We start from the raw sequence: 21,410 nt of genomic DNA on the forward strand, positions 1-21,410 counted from the left end.
ACACCAGACAGGGCCAGTGTGAAATACTTACAATTAACGACAGTACTTTAGACGTCACAATAGATTATGCTAAAAAAAGCAGCTGCATCCTTAGAAAAAACAGTTTAGCTGATTCCTCTGAAGGTGGGGGAAGGCAGAAGCAGTGGGAACTTACCTGGAGAACAAAAGATGCCAGGTAATGAGAAAGGGCTTAGATAAAGAAATGCACCTGAACAGGGGCCAGACAGGAAGAGGAAGAGTGAGGCAGGAGAGATCAAGACCACAGAAGCTAGGGTGGGGGGTGAGCTCTAGGAATGGCAGCTGTTGCCTCATGAGACACAGAGGCCTGGCCTGTTTCCTTAAGCCCAGATCTTGGCCCCAAGTATCCTGGACAACCCAATGGACTTGGATTCCAGCCCAAATAATGCCCTGGCATGGTGAGGAAACTGAGGCAGGGACATGAGTGTAGTGTTTATTGTTTTGTATATAATCTATACTCTCTTGTGCTTTACATGAGAAAGCATAAAAGAGCATAAACATGTTAGTCTGCACAAAGTATATGTGCACTGCTTTACAACTACTGCATGCCCCTGAGAGAGTTAAACTGGATTCCAACTCTGGGTTTCGTGAACATTAGTTCCCATTGAAATATTAGAACTAACAAAGGTTTGCCAACACTTCTCATAGGCTTTTATAGAGAGATGTCCACCAAACCATGTCAATGACACAGATTCAACAATTCAAAAGGGAAAGGGATCATTGTGATCATCAAATCTCATCTCCTGTATGGCACAGGCCATGGAACTTCCCAAAATAATTCCTAGAGCATGTCTTTTAGGAAAAACATCCAATAAAGAACGTCCATAAAGGACGAGGAAAGGAAAGGAATGTTTCTTTAAGGTTCAGAACCCAGCATAGCTCATCCTGAACAACCCAATTTTAATCTCAGTTCAAGTACAATATTTGGCAACTTTTTTATCTTTTAGACATTTTGCAGATACTTGTGCTTTGGGACTGTGTGTGGGGGGGGACGACATGAAATTTTAAGAAATTGGATTAACCGAAAACAAATCATGTTTTTTTTCTATTAAATGTATGCAAAATCCCTGTTTTAGTGCTCTGTATTATCTTTCAGCTTGCATCAGAAAGATGGCAAAATATTGTGAACAGCATGCCTGCTGCCAGTTTTATACTGTTTGCTCTAAAAAACAGAGAGGCAAGGTCTCGTTCACAGGAAATAGACAAGAAAGGTCTTTTATTCTTTGGCACATAATCTAATGGTTGCCACACCCCCAAAACTTCAGGCAGATTTGAACTGTACATGCATAAATAGTACGAGTTATATTGATCCAGTACACTTCTGAATAAGTGAATCAATGGAATGAAGGACTCAAAGAGCTGAATGTTTCTTGGCAGCATCTAGGTTATCAGAAAAGCAAATAAATGGAGATTGGCCAACGTAAAAGTTCAACAGATGTCCAAAATGCACTGTAGACACAATGGGTCACTGAGGCTAGGGCCCAGCTTCCCTTTTTGCAGGCATAATTTACGCCTAAAATTCTCCAATTTGCTCCCACAAAATAATGGAAGACTCCCCTAATTAACAGTTACCTCATCCTCATATGTTTTTAATAAAGCCTTTGATACAGTGTCTCAGTCTCTTTTTTATGTGGGAGAAGAAGAGTGGTCCTGTGGTTAGGGTGGATGCCGGGGACTCAGGAGGCCGGGGTTCCTTGCTCTGCCACAGATTTTGTGTGTGACCTCGGGCAAGTCATTTAGGCTGCCTACAGTAGAGGGTGTGATTTCCCCGCCTCGTGTACATATACTTGTGCTAGCTTTCACTGAGGTAGCACAAGCAGAAATAGCAGCGTTGCCCAGATAGCAGCAGCAGTGTCATGGCTCAGCCACGCAGAGTACAAACCTTCCTGAAACCAGCGGGTACGTGCACAGAACAGCTAAGCCATGCTGCCGCTACACTGCTATTTATACTTGGGCTAGCTCAATGAGAGCTAGCATGAGAATGTCTACATGAGCAGGGGAGCCTTAGTCTCTTTGTGCTTCAGTTGCCCCTGTATAAAATAGGGGAAATAATACTTCCCTAAGTCACAGGAGCATTAGAAGGATAAACACATTCAAAACTGTACGGTCATTAAGTATTATGGTAATCGTACCTAAGATAGACATTTAGAGTACATGTTTATTTTGGTGGGGGGGAAATGGGGGAGGAGGGGAGGACTTACAGACACCCACCAGAGTAAGTAGCATTGGCACCACTGCTCTTTCATCAGGAGCAATAAGAACAAACATCAGCTACAGGCTAACCTAAATAAGAATGCCTTGCATGATGCCCCAAAGCTAATTTCTGACTCTGGTCAACCATCACGAAGGGCAGCCAATACCAGAGGAAGAGTCCCTCATAAAAAGAAAGCCCTGCCACCAGTTGTGGGATAAATGAGAGCAAGCTGATCTTAACTGCTGCAATGGGGATAGACGGAGAGATGGCTCACACGGCTTTGTAGATGGTCCTTAACACTGACTTGCACCCAGCTACGAACAAGAAGCTGGTAAAACATGTTCCTAAAGGCTTTCCTCCCACAGGTGGTGGGCAATTGCATTCCCCACCAGCTGCAGCTTCTGAGTGGACTTTAAGAGTAGCCCTAAATACATAGCATTGCACTAACCTACCCTGGAGATAACAAAGGCATGAATGACCATTGCTTGGTCTGCATCAGACAGGAGTAGTCACATCCTCCTGGCAACTTGTTGTTGCTGAAAGGCACTGGAGACTACTACCATACAGTGCAACAGCTCCAAATGAGACAGAGGTTGCAGGCCACTTTGGAGAGAGGTAGAAAGTTGACAGTGCAGAAACTGCCTTCATGCCTTCTACTAAGTATTTCCCATTGACAACAAGCACCATTGCCATGTGGCTGAGTCACAGTAAGTGTGTGTTCACCTATGACCCTAACTCTGTCAGGGAGTAGGAGAGCAATGACTCAGCAGCATTTCAGTTTAATGAAAAGCGGATAAGGCTGCCCTCCTTCACATCACTCCCCAGTGATCTAACTGCTGGGAAAACCAAACTCAAACTCCACTCCAGGGAGAGGGGCGGACCTGGATGGCCACAGCATATACATATTCTAACAGGGCTCTGCTTTGACATACAGGAATGTTTTCAAAACTATCAGTATTGCTTAGATTTCACCACCTACGTTGCTGTCTACTCTCTGTGGCTCAGCCATGGTTTTGGTCATTTCCAGAAGTGATCTATCCAGGAATGACACTGAAGGACTGAAAAGATTGATTGGCAAAAAATGGAATTTTGGCCGCCAGTACGTTGAGGATGGATTTTACAAGATGGCTTTTGAGGTACCCCTGAATATGGGAGCATTGTGTGTGTGGCGACAGTTAACAGGTATTTGCTAGTCAGTTCATATTTAAGCACATATGCAGTGCTGCACATGTACTTGCCACTTGTAGAATAAAATGTTTTCATGTCATAAAGGGTATGATCACATAAGAAATCACAGAATGGACCAGATAAAATGTAAGACAATAGTTTAGGTAAGAATGACATCAAGGGAGTCCATCCTTATTTTTCTTATCTAATTTAGCGTCTGTCTAAACAGCTTTTACACAGCGCTCATCTCCATGACATCAGGGTGCTTCATTTTAGATACGGTACATCAAGGACTGAGGTTACCATAAAACAACAAATTCCACCTTTTCAATAATGGTCCCCAATCCATGATCAAAGCCTTCAAGTGGACCAGGATAAGAACTGTAATACACTGCAGCTCGGTAGTCCTCTCCCATCCTTCAGTCTGCTATTGATTGTTCAGCAATATGGCAGAAATGTGCCAGCTAAAGATTTTTGGCTACACAGCCTTTTCAGCAGCTTCTCCCAAAGGCAGGATGGAAATCATCTCATGCAATATTTTAAGAAGCCAGGGAAAGCATAATTAAAAACATTGCTGAATTACAAAGTAAAACACAGGCCATATTAATATTTGCTGTGGAGTTCAGTAGAACAAGAGATACCAGATATCATTCTCACGAAGACTGATGAGCTGATTGTCGGAGGCACTCAGTACCTCCATGTGAACCAATGGGAAGATGTGGGTAACCAGCATCTTGGGGAAAAAATCAAGCAGTGAGTTTCTGACGCATGAAGAATTGTGTTTCCTTCATTTCTGGTCTTTGAAGCCTCAGCAATGGGTGACAAGCGTTCAATAGCTATAATTAAAGATGTAAAAAGATTCTGCACTTGGAGTACTGATCTGTAAATGCTCAAAATAATGGCAGTTACCTTTTTCACTATCGACTGTAATCCACAAGGTCCAGGTTGAATGCTTAAAATGTACCTCTCACAAAAGCATCTGTTCTGTCAGAGTTTGCATTTCCCCAACTGTTGTGCTACCATCTACAAAGCACAGCATTGTTCAACAATAGCTACGGAACATGGATCCAAGTTGCAGGTTTGCAGCAGGAATGTGTTTCAAATCAGTCACGTAATGTAAGCAAACTTTGTACAGAATAACAAAAGGAAAAATGGGCAATGTGAAAATCCAGTAGTAAGTTAAATGGGTCTATTTAAACTCCTGCTTGGAGAGCTCTACACTGCAGAGCTGCACCAGGGTTGATTTTGTTTTTCATCAATATCACTGGTAATAGTGCCCTCACTCCACACCACGGGGCAGGACTGGAGTCAATTGTTGCTCACACTTCAGCCTTACTTTTGGGGCAAATCCAGTCCTCAATCCCAGCATCCCCAAAGAAGGCCCTGAAGGACTGGTGCATTTCTAGGGTGCAGAGGCAAGAGGGCAGAACGTTGGGAATCTATGCAAAGGCAGTGGCAGCGGCAGCAGTCACGTAAATGTGCCGTATCTTTAATTAGGTCTTCAGGGCCACAAAAAATAGCAGCACCGGCCACTATAGCATAGTAAATGAACAGGGAAAGCTATGTGGGGCTTTCCTCTGCGCAGGAGTGTGGAGTGTTCTGCCTTTCTGTATGAGGGAGGGAATTTAATGATGTGATTGGTGGAGGTGGGTGAGGCCCATGACTGGCTAAGGATATGGCCATGATTGGCTCTCTGTTTTGACAAAGAAGTGGCACTGCTTCCAACATTTCTTGCCCTTCCTATGAGATTTGATGCGACTGTCATGGACCCCAAAGGAATGCTGCTGTCTTAGCTCTGCCTGTGTGAGACGATATCTTTATCTCATGGACTGCTTCCAAATATACAATATTAAATCTCCAGGTGGCAATTTTAACTGATACTCTACAATTAACATTTGATGGCCCACAAATGCACTATGAAGTTCACTGCTCAAAACGATTTGAGCTTCTGGGATTGAAAGAATTATGCTCTAATCGCTTGGCTTCATCCAGCCCATTTGGAAATGTTTTTCAATTAAATCTCCCACTGGGATTCATCTACTTTCACAGCACCAGCACAGCCAGGTTACACAGATTAATTACCAGTACTTGCCCCTCTACCTCAGAATATCTCAGTAAGATGTCCAATAACTAAAGTGTTTTAGTAAAACTACAGGGTGAATCAACATGTTATGTAATTCTTAATCTGAAACTTCAAAGGGTTTTACAAATTGAAAAAAGGAGCCAGAGGATTACAGGCCTCCAGCATTTAAGAACTCGGAGTATGCAAGGTTCAGACTTGACTCAGTACCCAAACAAATAAATCCCAATTCATACTGGTAAGCCAGCCCACATAGGTAATCACAGTTCATCAAACAGAATATGAACGTAGGAATTAAATTACACTTTTAATTCTGGAGAGGCAATAGATCTGCCAGATTTACAGTCCTCAATTTACACTATGTAGATCTTAAATATCAAGTGTGTAATACAAGGGAGGAAGCCCTCCTTACAATTCTACCACTCATGGAAGAAATTAAGCCCAGTATTTTCATTATTATGGAGCCTGCATACTGTACTGACCGCATAGAGGATGTAAGATCATTTATATTCTAAACCCAATTGTGGACACAAACCTCTCTCCAGTTATTGCAAGGAAAGGTGAAAGCTCATTTCAGCCTGAATTTTGGTAGGCTGAGCCTTTTGTGACAAGTTTAATTACACAGTAATTTCCACATTGTGAGTCTTGAGGAATAAGTGTTTTCCCCCTAAAACTTGTTTGACTTTTTATCTGCTCATGAGTCAAAACCAGTTTTGCCTAAAGACCAAGTTGTTCTTCACATTTATACCAATAAAAACAAGCAGATACGCCTTCTTTTGTATTTTTGGAATTCTTCAGTTATTCTGTAGTTTTTCCACCAACACTCAAAACTCTATAAAATAGCTATGGAGTTGTAAAAGTCTGTTTTCCAACCAGAGAGATTTCAAGACTCACAGACATCATAGGCTCTCTGTTGGCTACTGCAGCATGAAAAGCATTCACATGCACAGTTAATAATCATTCATCTATTTTATTTTATTTTTAAGTTGTTCTCAACTTGTTCCATTTCCCAGCTTCCTTTGTTGTACCAGACCACACTGTGGTACCTTGCCAAGGGGTCTAGCTGGGACTATGTCAGCTGGCACTACCCTCCAGTATACCTCTTTGTGGCCTCTCATGGCCCTGCAGATGCATTGCACTCAGCACCCTCCTTAGGTTCAGTCCATTACCCAGACTAGATTGGTTCAGAATTTACACCCCTTTCACAGGGTCTGCTTTAAGTCTTTGTACAAAGAGTAACTCATTTAGTTAGTTGCTAGGGTTCCTCCAGGATTGGCCTGGAGTCTCCAGGAATTAAAGATTAATATTTAATTAAAGATTATGTCATGTGATGAAATCTCCAGGAATACATCCAATCAAAACTGGCAACCCTATTAGTTGCCCCAGTTCACACCCACTCTGGGTCCATAAAACAGAGTCATAGTCAGCTTTCATGCCCTTGTTCAGAAGGTCCTCCCCAGAGGGCTGTAACACTCAGTCTCTCTTAAGCCAAGAGTTCCCAGCTCAGCTCCATGGAGCTGGGTTGTAGCTCATCCTCAACTGATGGGACAAAAGGGGACCTTTGCCCATAGGCACAGGAACTAGAGGCGCGGGGGTGCTGATTGGTGGAGGTGCATGTTCCCAGAGTCTCGGCTGCCAGCCCCACGAGCCCAGGGTCCTGGCCTTAGCTCTGCAGGGCCGGGGGGAGTGGACAGGGGTAAGGCAGCTGGCTTTCAGCACCCCCACTATTAAAAATGGCCTTGCCCAGCCCACCCTGCAAGGCTCCAGGCCCCACATCCTTAAAGAAACAGTAACTGATTTGCTCCCAAAACACTACTTATTCCCAGGGCCACTTACTCTGGACCAGTACCTCTTATTTAAAAAAAAAAATCTTAAAAGGCTAAGATAAGTGATGGAGATGGAGAGGTGGGCTGACCCCTAGGCACCGTGACCATTATGGGACAGACTTGACCCCCTCATACACACTCTTACCATTTAGCAACATAAGAGCAGGGTGGTCACAATCCCCTGGCACTTGTTTGTAGTCCCCACCTTAAGCACCCCTGTTTTTAAATCGTTTTGATTATGGTGGGAAAGCTGATGAAAGAGGAGGGTCCTGCAGCATAACCTAAATGAGACCAGTTGTTGGATTAAACAAATCTTTGGTAGCTTCTTCTGCAGATGAACTCACTCATCCTACATGGTTTTATCTCCAGCTCTCAGATGCTTCACCTGGGGCTTTGTATGCTGTACTGTCCCAAAGGAGCACAGCTCTCTTGGGGGACCCAGAGAGAAATGTGGGCTCGGATCCACAAAGGGACTTGGGCTTTGCAACGTTGAGCATTTTGGCACCTAGAAAAATCACAGGAATGCTGCAATCCACAAAGCCTGAGTTATTCTACCTAGCCTCCCTAGACAATCAATGGGGAGAACCAACTGTCTTACCAGAGATAGGCATTTAAGTCACTCCTGGTGAGAACTCACCTTATGACTCTTACCCCATTGATAAGCACGCTCTCTGAGCATGTGAGAGACCCAGGTTCAATTCCCTCCTCTGCCCAAGGGGGAGAAATGATTTGAACAGGGGTTTCCCACATCCCTGATGGGAGTGCTCTACCCACTGAGCTATGGGATATTGTTATGCCGGGCTCTCTCAATCTCTCCTGAAGAAGCTGTTCTACTGGAGATAAATAAAAAAAATCATTTGAGCAGGGGGACCGGACCCTGGGTCTCTCACTTGGGTGCCCTAGCCACTGGACTGCAGAGTCATCTCTTGCTCTCTCTGGCCCAATGACTAATTATTTATCCACAGTGGAGACTGAGGGAGCCCCACATCAGTGGTTAGACCATCTCTTCTTAGGGGTGGGAGACCCCCGTACAACTCCCACCCCTCCGCCTCTGGCAGAGAGATGGGAATTGAACCTGGGTCTCCCACATGAATGCTCTAGCCATTGGGCTAAAAGTTACATGGTCGGTGGTACCGCTACCTTTTTCTGTCACCAGGCTTTGAAGAGGACCCACTGCAGTAGGCACCCTGTGAGCACACCTAGCGGATCAGGCACCACATGTGACTAGGAGGATGAATGTCCATCTTGCCCTGCTTCATGGATGGCCCTGGAGCTTAGGCAGGAGACAGGTGTCTGCATACGTAAGGCAAAAAGGTAGACATCAAGGGATGTTTAGGCACTGGGTGAGTTTAGGCACCTCCAGGGTTCAGCATGGGACTTAGTTGGCTAAGTACCTTTGTGAATCTGAGCTGTAGTTGCTGTATCCTGACCATTGACAGCTCAACCTCTGAATAGTCTCTTTTCTCTCTACACAGTTATAATGTTGACTAACTAGCTACCCTCTTCCTTATGCTTCCGCAAGCTACTCTACATGCAAATGAAGTGTTCCTACTGTCTGACGAATTGATAAACAGGCATGGGAACGAGGTGGAAACACTGAAGCAAGTTCTCACCAAGATAATGAAAGGTTCTGACATATGATTCTTCGTATGGGGGTTAGTGAAAACAAAAAGCATACATTGATACTGGCCCTACCTGCCACTTACACTATAGGTCCGCTTTCTGTCATAACAAGCCAAAACCATATCAGTTTCTGCCATCCCTTCTTCATTATCATGACAATACCCAGGCTCTGCCAAGGAATCACTCAAAGCATGATCACCTGGCTGCTCCAAGGTCTTAGTTTCAATACAGTCCACAGATATGCCACTGCCCCCATTCCCAGCCAAAATATAGAAAATAGTCTCTGACCTGGTTAACCCAGATCAATTTACAAACTCTATTTTCATTTGAATTTAAAGACAAAACAGAGCACCTTCAGATTAACAGCTCAATAAATGGCACATGTATGTATGTACTGCGGGATTGGTGATAACCATATCGTTAGATCAGTTACTGACACATGGATAAACCAAGTACAGCTTACTCAAGCCTATACCTGCAAATAAGCGTCCCATTCTTTAAAAGAGAAGGTTTATATTCAGGCAGTATGATCCCAAAAAGAGGCCCAAAATGGACTGAAAAGACACAAACTCTGCAACAGTGCCACTTTGTACACCCATTACTCACACAGGAGAGAATTTAAGAACCAGCCCTTCCACTCCCATTCTGCATCTCTGCGTCCTGCTAGCATTCATACACCAATAACAATATTTTTCTCCTGTGTAACTTCAGCTACAGTCTTTCACACAGTCAGATTTTACTTTGTCATTTACATAGAAAGGCACCCACATCAATTGAAATTTGGCACACATAGATACCGTAACACGTGGCACATTAAAGCCACACAAAAGCTCCACTGTGGTATCTCTCTTGAAACAGACCATCTCTTATTCATAATCGATAAACACCAGCTGCATATCTACCCAATTACCCATGTGCACATCAGCCTCTTTTGTACCCATCACTGGACTGTAACTGGATACAGCATGTTTGTGTATATCACTGGTGTATCAAGTACCCATGCAGATCCGGTAGAGCAATACTGCACCAGTACTTATGTTCTTATCCAAACATGATGCTATACCTATAACATGAGGTTTTTGCCATCTTTGATTCCAATAATGTACTAAGTGAAGGATGGTGCCTTTAAAAGCACAGTGCGGCTGTCGTGGGATGGAGAGAGGCCACAGAGGGGGAGAATCCGAGGAATAATTGTGGCCCCGGCAGTAGGCGCTCTGCCGCCCTGTTAAAGGACATGACATACACTCCTCCCCATCTGCACCCAGCCAGCTCTGACGGTTTGTGATGAAGGGGTAGGGCCTCACCCTAACCTTGACACTTCTGGGAAAGCTAGGGCTATTAGGACTAGCTCTGCACTATACCTGCCCTCTCCAGCCGTAGGACCCAATTCTGCCACCTTACTCATGTTGAGCAGTGCCTTGCCCTGTGAGCTGTCCCACTGAAATCAAAGGGGATTAGTCCCGGGACCAAGTACCTCCCACAGTGAAAGAGGCTCATAGCAAGGCTGGCCCATGTGCCAAGGCTCTCTCCCCCAGTTATGCACCCTCATGGGTCATGCAACAATCAGGCCTTTAGTGTATGGTTGTTTGCATCCTTGAAACTCATCTATGTTCCAGGTGTATCTCCTTAGCTGAACTTATTGGTAGCATAACTGAACAACTTAATGAAATAGCCAGGAATAAGGTTTACAAATAGCTACTTGTACAAAACCATTTAAAAAAAAACCCCTAACCTCAGCCTAGAGATATTGTGAAGCAAACTGCCCTGTATTGCGGAACTGTTAGCCATAACTCTGACAGACAGAAAGGCCTCTCTTGCCTCAGAATAATATATGATGAAAACACTGTAGCCTTTAAAGTTCTGGGGTTAGCATCAGTTTGTACAGGACTGTAATAGATAGGTTACAGAGAATACTCTCAAGCAAATACAACTGTCCCTCCATATCCAAGGGCAGAGGGTAAATGTCTTCATATGACTTTCCCCCAGCCCGTGGTGGAAGGGAGATCCTCCATCTCTGTTGTACCATTCTCACACCTCCCTGGCCATGCAGAGGACAATGATGAGTGGGAGTAGGGCCAGGAATAACAAGCATCATCCATAGGCAGCAGGTGAACCCCCCGTTCAAGGAGGCTAACGTGCTGCCCTGTCCCCGGATTGAGGCCCTGCCTCTACCCTTCCCCCCCATCACCCGCTGAGCCAGAGTAGCCCTGAGACCCCCACTGCAGTGCTAGCCCCCCTGGGCCCTGAGCCAGCCGGCCAGCCAGCCCAAGCCCCAAGCTCCAGGCTACTAGCAGGAGCTGAGCCGACGCTGGTTTTGGGGGAAAGGCAAAGTGAGGGCGGGGCCTCAGTGTGGAGTGTGGGCAGAGCTATGGCGTGGTGTTTGGGGAGGTTTAGCCTCCTCTAGCCTATTATACCCACCACCCATGGCATCATCCCCCCTTAGGCCCCAGAGGGGAGAAAATGACATAGCTCCAGCCTAAGACTAAGACAAACCATCAAGAAAGGAAACGCCTCCACATTCTAAGGTGTAGTATGCACAAAACAAAATGGCAGTGTTTCCTTTCAGTTACACAGCTACATGCTCCACAACTTTTAGATTTCTGAGCACTGTTGAGCACACACAACTCCCACTGACTTCAGTCTTTTCATTTAGTATACAGTAACTAGCCTATCAAATGGGAAATTAATGTATATTAGTTTAGGACTCTTCATTTAAAGTGTTACCAACAAATGTATAGCCTTCAGTAGACGCTGAAATAGAGCATAAGGATTCATGTGTTATTCATACTGGAAGATGGATGTTGTGATGCAAATAGGGTGTGTGTTAATATATAAGGCTACAACAGCTGATCAGTATGTAATTATTTTTAGAGGACACTCCTGAGGTTGTGTTCTTTATTTAATCATAAAAGTACTTGTTCCTCGGTGGAAACAAAAACTGACTGCAAATTACAAGGGCACTTCTCCCCACCCCCATCCTTTTCCCAATACAGTGAAACAGAAAAAAAACTGTGCTAATTTGCTCTGTCATTTTAAAAAAAGGCACAAAAAGAGACCTACAACACTGCTGATGTCCCTTGTAGACAAATTTCTACTGGGAAGAGAGCTCTAAATACTATAGTGTATTGATCCTGTGCATAGTGAAGTGGCAGATATATGAGACAAACTCCTAGGTTCATAATTTGGATTTTATCAGTACTTAATATACGTGTAAGTAAAACTTTTTTTAAAGTCAGTTTGGGTGGACTGGCTAATTGGCTATACTAGGTAGCTGGTACAGAATAAGAACTTTCCCTCATTAACCCCCTACTTTGTTGGCATATAATTTCCTTGGCTAATAAAAACATCCTTAATTTTGAGCAAAGAAGTGGAGGAGCTTTCATCAGAGCTGACAGATGTGTAGAATACACTACATGATATAGGGACCAATCTATTCTAATATAATGAGCCAGGAACTCCAGAAGTGACAGGAAAAGGCAGTAGCATTGGGCCTGTCCCAGGATGAGACCTGTGTGCTGCGCATGCCAGTCAAGCAGCAAAAGCAACAGACGGTAACATGGATAGAGCAGGAGTCTGGGGGGGATCTAGGACACCACTGGCAAGGGTAGATGTAGTGGCTGGGAGCTCAGGGCCTACAGCTAGTATGAGGGTTTCCTTAACAGAGGGAGGGGAAAAGAGAGGCTGGTGTATGGCTGGGTTGGAAACTCCCTGTGACCGCTAACTTGCAGAAACACACCTGTCTCTGGTGTTACTTTGTCCTCCCACTCCCCTCTTGCTTTATTCACCTGTCGGGTATGGGCTACCCTTACATGGTAAGCTCCCTTGGGCAGGGACTGTCTCTGTGCTGTGGGTACATATAGCACGTAATGCAATGGAGTCCTGGTTGGGGTTATTTAGGGTGCTGGAACTAGGGGTGCGGAGGGTCCTACTGCACCCCCAGCTTGAAGTGGTTTCCACCACATACAGGATTCACAGTTTGGTTCAATGGCTGTCAGCACCCCCACTATACAAATTGTTCCAGCACCCCTGACTGCCGTGGCCTTGGACAAGTCACTTCTCTGCTTCAAGAAGTCCGGTGGCACCTTAAAGACTAACAGATTTATTTGGGCATAAGCTTTCGTGGGTAAAAATACACTTCTTTAGTCTTTAAGGTGCCACCAGACTCCTTGTTGGTTTTGTGCATACAGACTAACACGGCTACCCACGATACTTCTCTGCTTCAGTTTCCCAATCAGTAAAATGGGGCTAATCCTTACCGACATATTTCAGAGGAGCACACTAAGGATTTATTATTACCATCAATAAAGAACACCAAAGTTCTCAATTTGCAGCACCAACTAGCTTTGACCTGCTTCCAGAGTGAAAGTGCAGACTAAACAGACAGGAGGATGTTGTCTTAATCTTCTTTCACACTTTAATGTCTTCCTGCCAAACATTAGAGAGTTCCCTAGGGACCTTTCTTTTGTCATCATTGTGTTATTCTTCTCTCAGAGAGCAAGCCTCTGCTTTTCTAAATGCTAATGCTGCTAACCCCTATCAGTTATCACATGTGGTTAATGCTTTCTCAGTGCTCAAGATAGATATAGGAAATGGACCCCCCCACACACACTTGTGTCAAACACCAGAACTCAACTGTGAACAGTCTGGTGTTCAAGCCAAAAACAAAGCTATGCAATGATGTTTTGTTATCCCTCTATAGGAAAGAAAGTGGATTCAATATATTATATTCCTGGCTAGCTTTTGATAGATTCAGAAATGAGAAGCTTGTTGACAGTGGCAGAACATTCATCATCATCATAACTTCATTATTTGTTCTGCAGAATCAGTAAGCATAGTAGAGTTTCTGAGGCTATGTGCTTGATCATACCTTGTTTCGGTGTAAAACTCCTAAGAAAACAATAAGATGAACTCCCCCTCCATATTTTGTACTAGATTTTTCTAAGGGTTGCCAGACAAAAGGATAATTAATTAACTCTCCATGCCATCTAACATCCTGATGGCTAATTAAATCCATTGCGCCACCTGCCATAGCATGTCTTGTTTAATCTAATGTATAAGTCTATACCAGTAGGGCTAGATTTTGCCATCATTTACACCCTAGCCAACCCCAATAAAGTCAACGGGTTTGCATGCGGTATGACTGAGGTCAGATTTATGATTTTAATAATTTAATCCACTGATTAACGGTAACCTGACGGCCAATATGTCTTTCTGTTCAATAAATAAATGTTCTTTGAATTCCAAATTGAATAATTTGTTATCCAAAAGCCCCTCAAACATGACGAAGTGCCTCCAGTCTAATGTCACTTAGAAGAGAGTAAACAAAATGAAGCTCAAACTTTGTGCTTGTAACTTTCTTTCTCTACAGAATTCAGCTGGGTGGATGGGGTCCGTATAAGGAAATGCATTGTGTATACCTGACAAACAATTCATCAGCAGTCAAAAATAGACAATGCAGGTTGGAAATACAAACAATGAAATATGTGTGAAACAGGAATGTAACAACATTGTTTAAAATAGACTATACAGTCATTTAATATTGCAAATAAAAGCTCTAGGCTTGAGACTGTGATAGTTAGAGCCGCTCTTTCACAAGAACATAGTATGCACCATCATATTAAAAAAAAAAAAACCCAACCCCTAGACTATCCACAAAGCTTAACCACCAAATTGCCTAAGTAACTGTCTTTTGTTTTAAAGTCTTCAATTTGTTGGACATGGAGGAAGTGGCAAACCAGAAGATGATTGAAATCTATGATCTGTCACCACAGAAAGCGTTGATGCATGGACACTGTGAAAACAAAAAGCAGTAAAACAGAAATAAGATAAGTCAACCAGATAAGTACAAGATGGTGCCTCTAACTTGCCTGCAAATTATGAGAAAATGGTGACCTTATTGCATGGGGAGCCCACAGAAATAATGGCACGTTACACTATGTCCAAAGCACAGCGCAGATGGTGAATAATGTACAGTGTCAAAATGCATTACCGTTCATGTTCTTGGAGATAATATGATTACATCCCAACTAGCCATATTGAGTAGATGCTATTTCTGGTTTTCATGGATTTCAGTCACTAGAGGCTGGTGCCACATGCTTGCAAAAGACTACCCAAATAATACTGTGTGAGAAGACAGGCAACCTCTGTCCATGCCAATTAAGAATACATGCTATGTCACATCACCCGAGAAGACATTACATAGCACATCCACATAGACCACAGCCTAACATGCTGACCAATATTGTCTCATTATTTCTCTTCTGTCAGTATCTTTCTGTTGTCTCTTGTCTTATACTTAAATTGTAACCTTTTCTGGAATAGAATGTCTTTTTGTTCTGTGTTTGTACAGTGCCTAGCACAATGAGGTCCTAGAGATCCATGACTAGGGCTTCTAGGCACTGTGGTAACACAAATAATTAATAACAACAAACAACAACAACAGCATAGCCCCATCTGTGAACACATGATTGTGCCATCAGATGAAATATCACCTATCAGCCAACCAAATATTACACATGCACTTACCACTGATTTCATGTGGAGTGTGGATATAGCCTCAACATAACAAAGCTACACTGGCTCCTGAACGGAATACAAGCACTTGGTACGTCCTTACAGGAGTGCTAATCCTCTTAAGTTTGCCATGGTTAGTATTAAGGCTTCAGTTAACAGCCATATTAATGACACTGAAAAACCTGATGATCAGGGCACTTGCTAGTTTTCCCCCAAGTTATTTTCAATCCTCATTGCCTTAGCTATCAGCCATACAGGCCCCACAACTCTTCCCTGAGAAGATGACTATGAGCCACATCAGGCTGAATAACCAGGAGGCAGGAAAAAGTTTCTTCTTTATTTGGTATAATATTTACTAGTACATTGGGTCTGAAGAAGGAGATTGAAAGGCTGTAAATATTTAGGTTTTAAACCAGTATCCTACAAATACTATTGCACTGCATTACAAAATTACTAATAAAAAAAATTGACTCTGGGTTTTTCTGGTGGCTGATATTGAGAACAAACTGTCATAGCTAATACATGAAATACATTATTTCTGATCTGTGACAGAAACAGACATTTTCAGGGCATTTATTGGCTTTGCCAGAGCTTCTGGAAATTTGGTAAATGCTGTATAAGGCATGGAAGAGCAATGAAGTTTTCCCCCTATTAAATAGTTGTCTTGTAACTGTGTAAACCTTCTTTAGTTAAATAAATATGCCTGAAGCCTGCAGGTTTTCATTTTCTATGGCACCCTAACAGTAGCAATTGCTTCAGTTCTTGCATACTGGAATCTCCAGGAAGCAGCCAGCATTTTTCTCTCTCACTAAAAAGGATCCTATTCCCTTTCTTTGAGCTGTAGGATTTCATTATCAAAACCTTCCTGAATTAAACCAGATTAAGCTGAATGGCTCAGAAAAGCAGAACTGCACAGCATAGCTGTGAGTAACCACCAATTTATGTAGCATAGGAGTTAATTATTAGCATCATTTGATTTCTAATGAGTAAATCCCCCTGGACATAAATTCTGAAGATTTATCTCAGACCATCAACAGATTCAGCTCTCTTTTCCCCATAACCAAGATCCACCTTCTCTCCTACACACATCCAAATGTAGCCCTAGTGTTAGCAAGCACAATTACACTGAAGCCAATGTGCTAGAAATATATGTTATTTCAAGAAATTTGAATCACACTTTTAAAAATGTTTAAATTTCAGCATTAAAGGGTTTTTGAACTTCTTTGGGGGGCCTATTGAACTAATTGGAGTTTCCCCTACTTGCAACAGATCCTTCTTGAGGCCCCTAACCTCTCTGTAATTAAGACACCCTCGAACATAAGAACAAAAGAACTGGCCAAAGGTCCATTTAGCTCAGCATCCTGTCTTCTGACAGCGGCCAATGCCAGGTGCCCCAGAGGGAATGAACAGAACAGGTAATCATCAAGTGATCCATTCCCCTGTCATCCATTCCCAGCTTCTAGCAAACAGAGGCTAGGGACACCATCCCTGCCCATTCTGGCTAATAGCCATTGATGAACCTATCTTCCATGAATTTATCTAGTTCTTTTTTTAATTAAATTCAAATTAATTTAAAATGAACTAAGACCCCTTGACCTCTGAATGAGAGCATCCACACAGAGGGTTAATGTGCTTTGAATAATACACTTTAACATCACACTTTTAGTTAATCCACCTTACTTTTTCTGAGGATCCTTGTGTAGACAAGCTTTCTGACAGACTAATTTTAGAGTGTAAGCTCCTTAACTGCAGGGGTGGTACCTGGAAAGTGCCTAGCATATCTGTGGTGCTGTCAAAGAGAAAAAACAACAATGTTCCCAAAACATGATCCTCCAGAAGACTTGCTTTTTTCTAGTAAAAGTTACACCATTTAAGCAAACTGCTTAGAGAGTTGTACGGTTAATACATTCAAACAGCTTTTTGCAACAGGCTTCTCCAAAACAGATTCATGCCTCATTTATTACATACATTGTATTTGTATGTTGCACAGATACACCACATATCAAATCCTTTTCCCCAATACTTTGTCAGCAAGGTTTTGGAGCCTGGATCTTCAGCATCAGAGAACAGACTTCTACTACTTGAGCTCCATTAGTTGGTAGCAATGGTGGACAACACAGAGGCCATGCATGCTCATTCAGAGTTTCTTCTTAATTCTGCCATTAAGGACACAGCTTGGCCCCCATGGAAGAAAATAGGGTCTAGCTCACAAATTCCACATACCCATGATCTGCGGAGATTAGGTGCATAGGCCCAAATGTGCAGAGGTCCTCTGTGCCTTCAGGATCATTGCACCTCTGCCTCATCTCTATTGGAGCTGCCTCTATGTTGCTCAATTCCTCCGCTTAGAGGCAGCACTGCAGAAGTTGATATCGGCTATGGTTGCACTAAATTCCTCTGCCTCATGCTGCTGAGTACCCTGGGGTACCCAGCCCCATTCTGCCCACTACCCACTAGTGGATCCCTGAACCTGCAGCAAGTTCTCCATGGGGGTCTAAGGAAAGGTAAGGATGGTTAACGATTCATTCTTCCACATGTTGCGGAAGGGGGGGGGGGGGAATCTACACTCAGATCCGAAGTATCCATTTGTAGCAAGGGGGTTGCTACAGAATGGTAACCCCAATTGCTCTGCCCCTGGGAAAAAAAAGTCTGAATAAAAATAAAATAAGACTGGTTTTGAGTTACAGGTCATTAAAATTAGCACCAGAGGTCAGCGGTAGGTTGCGGGCCCAGCACAGCTCCTTGGACTCTGCAGGGCACTGTGCGCTAAGGGAAAATGGCAATCATGAAGAGTTTATAAGCTCTGCAGGGGAGAGAAGAGCAGGGGAGCCAGGAGTTCGAGCTCCACAGGGAACACAGCTTTTTAGCTCAGTATTTATAAAAGACATGGAAATTAAACAGCAACCATTTAATTTAATGTAAACAGCAACCTTTCAGTTGAGGTTGTTACTTATTGTTATTTATTATTTGAGTTGCAGCAGCAGCTAGGAGCCCCAGTCATTGACCACAACCCCATTGTTTTAGCTACTGTACAAATACAGAACAAAAGATGTTGCATTCCCCAAAGAATTTACCAAAGTTGATGTGTACGTAACGTACTGTACCCCAAGGAACACTACAAACTGGAGCAGTTAAAGATATGCCAGTGAACAGGTTAATGGACGATATATTCCAGTATTTTCACACTTCACACATTCCTTTAAACGAGGGCCTGATCTAAATCCTAATGAAGTCAGTAGGTCTTTCCATTGATGGAAGTTGATTTAGGGTACATCTACACTTCAAACTGGAGGGTAAATTCCAGTCTGAGGAGACATAACCGAGCTAGTGTGCTAAAAATGGAGCATAGCCACGGTGGTGCAAGGGGCTAATTGCCACAAGTACATACCGGGCATCTTAAGCAGGCCTATATTCAGGGTGGCTAGTCCCTTCTACCACTGTGACTACACACTATTTTTAGTGCACTAGCTTGATCAGAGCTATTGCAGGTATGTCTCCTTGAGCTGGAATTTATACCTCCAGCTCGAAGTGTAGATATACTCTTTGGAATCAGGCCCTGGATATATAAACACTATATCACACGGCATAGTCAAAACACAAGCATAATCCAAATGGGCAGAATTCTCAGTGAGTGACGCAAAGAAAGCTTTTTGTATGTAGCCATGAACAGGGTAATGGTTTTGCACCTAGCATAGCCAAAAGAGTGAAGCAGCAGCAGTGTTCCCAGAACCATACAGTTTTTAATAGCATGAGCCATAGCACCCAGGGAGGTCAACCTAGTCTCTACATAGTCTCACTCTCTATAATCATGAACACCAATCCCAGATGGAAAAAGAAAATTGAAGCAGGAAGTGTGAGACCGGAGGACTCTTGACACAAACCACACTCTTTGCAGCTGCTAACAACCATCTTCAAAACTGCCTAAAACAAAATTCAAAACAAAACAAGAAATAATTGCTCCCTCCCAGTCACCCATGTTTAAATGTTAAGGAATCAGAACAAAAGCATGATTAAGTTACTCCTGGGGGAATTTTGCACAGAAATTATCATTCTGTGCAGAATTTCCTTTTCCCCCCGCCCCACAGAAATGGGCTGCAGAGCTGTGACTGCCATGAGTGGCCGATGGACCCGGCAGAGCCCAGCTCACAAATAGAAGACATTGCTGGGGAGGAGGGGGACAGAGCTGGAGGGTTCCAGGCAGCTGCAGCTCCCCCATGTGCCAAAGGAAGGAGAGGGCGGTGCACAGGAAACTCCACAACTATCCGGGACTCAGCATCAGGCTGTTTCTCCCTCCAGATCCCTGGACTCTAGGAGGGTAGGGGGTGCGTGTAAGTGCCTGGGCTGTGGGGGGCAGGGGGCTGGGCTCTTGGCGGGGAATGGGGAGCAGGTATCTGGGCTCAGGGTGCCCTGCGGCAGGGCTGGGGAGATAGGGTGTGCAGATGGCTGGACTAGAGGAGCCCTGTGGCTGGACTCTGGGGGTGAAGGGCTGTGGGTTACTAGCACCCCCCACTGGGCTCTGGGGAGAAGGCAGAGAAACAGGAATTCAGTTATCATAGGGATTTCTTTAAATCTCTACTCCTGGGGAAATTATTTTGTGTCTATTGTTACAGACATAGTTGCTGACAGGTATTTTGAAATAAATTACCAAAATAATTCAAACTGGCATGATTATATAGTGTTATTTTGACAATAAAATATGCAGAATTTTAAAATGTGCACAGAATTTTTAATTTTTGGTGCAGAATTCCCCCTAGGAGTATTCGGTTCATAACTATTATTCAGACTTCAGCAGCTATGCAGCCACCAGAAAGCAAAATGCTTTTAAAAACCTACTTTATTGGCTTTTTTATTAGTGCTGGGACACTGAAGTCATTCTTGTTACATTTCCTTCTACTACCACCACAGGCTCTGTCTGAAACAATCTTCAGCATAGCTGGCATTAACAACTTCAGGTTACCAGTACAAAACCAGTAACAGTGACATTTAATAGGGCAATGACCAACACATGCCTATACCGTCTGCTCAAATCTTACATCCAAGGCAGTAATTTAGTACCAATGGGCCACAGGTGCTGAGCACCCCTCACTCTGTTGGAAGTCAATGGAATCTGCAGATGCTTGGCACCTCTCAAGACCAGTAATTTAAGGCTCCAACATGCCGCGAGACCCCTGCTGAGATCAAGGTAAAGTGCTGTAGGCTAAATCTCTAGTTTCTAATGTGTGCACACTCCATATGGAAGATAAGGGGCCATACATTTTGCCCCAACTCACACCAGTGGTTGAATCATTTTTCCATCTTTGCCTCCTTTGTTCTTTGGCATTTATACAGCTAAAATTCAGTAAAGTCATTTTATTCTTCACTGGAGCATTGTACACTTAACTTTGATTGATTTGCAAAAGGAGAAAGAAAACCATCTCCCTTTCTCTTTGTATGCTTTTGTTCTCTTATAAATAGAAGGTTCTTTGTATCCGACCTTTGGTTTGCAATGACTCCTCCACCCTATGGCTCAGGAGAAGACATCACAGTCTTTCTGGTTTTGCATTTTTCCCAAGAATATAATTTGCTTTAAAAAAAAAAAAACCTCCCCTTCATATCAAAATCCCTTCAGCCACTCCTAATTTTAGTTTTCCTGAGCAAACACTATCCTGTAATTAAAACACTGACGGAGGAGAACATTATAGAGCTTTCTAGCTCCCGTCAACATTATTGTTTAATTCCAGAACCTTGTGTCTGAGAGTTTGGTAAAGTGACTGATTATGTAAAAACTTAAGGATTATTGAGGCAAATGGAGGGATGGCAGCAAAATGGCCCTGGTGGGGTTTAGAATAATTCCTTGACTATAGCTTGCCTAGGCCTTTAATCCTAAATACCCTGAATGTATCCAGATCCTCCCACTTTTGTGTCTATCTCTGCCTTTGGACTCTGTGGGTCAGATTCTCAGCTGATGGAGATAGATGTAGCGTTTCTCTCCTTCAATTTCTCTCCTTCA

Source organism: Lepidochelys olivacea (assembly GCF_965140295.1).
Source record: "Lepidochelys olivacea isolate rLepOli2 genome assembly, chromosome: 3".
In the NCBI taxonomy this organism is placed as follows: Eukaryota; Metazoa; Chordata; order Testudines; family Cheloniidae; genus Lepidochelys; species Lepidochelys olivacea.